Genomic DNA, 1,870 nt, shown 5'->3' on the forward strand with positions numbered 1-1,870 from the left:
GAGCGTGTACGGCGGGCGGCCGAGCCCTAGGCGCCGCTCAACTCGCGGTCGCCGGCTTCCCGCCGCCAGTGCGCGCCGTCGCCGCGACGCGGCGAGCGCGTCAGCCGGAGCCGCTTCTCGCGGTTAATTCTCGCTTAGGCGCCTATATAAGGCGCCGCGCGAGACCACTCGTGGTCTTTTGCCTGTTGCCAGCCTTGACTGCGATTGCACATCAGGTATTCTTTTACGCTCTAGCTAGCTTCAAATCGCCTTCTTGAGTGCGCAAGCACGTTGGGCACTTGCCTCGTCAGAGATATACTTTACATATCTGCATCGATCTTCACTGCTTTAAGAGTGTCATAGACACGTTGGCATTCGGGTTTGAGTCTTCGCATCTCTTTAGAGTGCGCTTGCACGTTGGCCTCTAGAGTGTCCGAGGACACGTTGACATCTGTGCTACAAGTGTATGGTAACTCCACAGATCTCCACCTTCTCAACACGATCAAGAATTGAGAGACCACTTCGCGCGACTTCGGATTACTTTGACGTCTTCACCGTGGTGGACGTCGCTCTTCGCGACATCCCCGTATTGCATATACCGGATATCAGCGCCGACAGTACTTAGTACGGTCGAGCTCACGACTCCGCGCGAGTCATCGTTTCATCTCTCACGAGAGCCAAGCTCGCTATTGCTTCGCTGCCAGAGCCGCAACTCTCACGCGGACACGCTCGCTATTACTTCCCTGCCAGGGACACATCGCTCACGCGAACCAAGTTCGCCGGTATCAATCTACTACCGACTTAATTGATCGTCGCATTCGCGACTTTACACGCCAGAGTATTCGCTTCTTGACTCGACGAGACTAAGCGTCAGTCACCCACGCGGCCTTGTCAACGTACGTTGAGTTAAAGTTTTGATATTGAGGGGAAGAAAACGAGTAACAAAACGATAACTTACTGTTGATGTGCGATTTGGAGGAGGGAGTAACCTTTGCTAGATTTCTCAGTTGAGCCCCCTTCGATCCTCGTTGAATAGAACCTGGTATTTGGGTGTGAGGGTTGCGGACGATCGCACGATGAATACAGCAATAAGCACAGAGTTGAGTAGCTGAACTCTTAGGGTACTTGGATTTTTCCTTAGTGCCCCGCGGTGCGCGGAGTCGCGGTTATATACGATATCAACTGGAAATGGTTTGGTAGGGAAGATGTGGAAATTTGGGGGATCCTAGGTTGTTGGATTCGTCAGAGAAAATGGTATGGGGGACTGTTGTATTCAGTAGTAAGTAAGTAGACAGTGTTAAGGAAATCTTCTTGGCTGGGGTTGTGGGTGGAGAAAATCATACATTTCAAAAGAGAAGGTTATTGAAGGATTTTTAAGGTGGTGAGAGAATCAACAGATGAGGCGGAACCGGATAACGTAAGTTAGAAAATGTAACGGACATAATTTTTTGTTATCCAGCGGTTCCTTTTGATCCCAAGGATAAGGTCCGGCGAAGTTTACTTCGCGGATTAAGGAGTTTTAGTGCTGTATTTCCCAGGGTTATTTCGGAATTTTAGTCGGAATTTTTATTAGGGAAAGACGAAAAACGGTTTTACGATTCGGAATTGTTTGTTGTTTCCTGACAGAGGAGGCAAAGATAGAGTGCATGACTCATGTCTGCACAGGACGTAACATAACTCTTCTTGGAAAGAAAATGAAAGGGGTACTATCGTTTCCACACCACCTTGCGGTAGATAGCTTGGCGCGTTTTTTTTTTTATAGTGGTCTTCCCAGTAGTAATCCACTTTCATCATTTAATTTAAGACTTTTCCAAAAGTGCCATCCTTCTCATTACTTTAAATTTTAAAGTTTGTATTACTTCGCTCTGTGTGATTGTAGCAACGATATACA

Source organism: Odontomachus brunneus, unplaced genomic scaffold, assembly GCF_010583005.1.
Source record: "Odontomachus brunneus isolate Ranch 3 - 2012 unplaced genomic scaffold, Obru_v1 Obru_scaffold_460, whole genome shotgun sequence".
Classification (NCBI taxonomy): Eukaryota; Metazoa; Arthropoda; class Insecta; order Hymenoptera; family Formicidae; genus Odontomachus; species Odontomachus brunneus.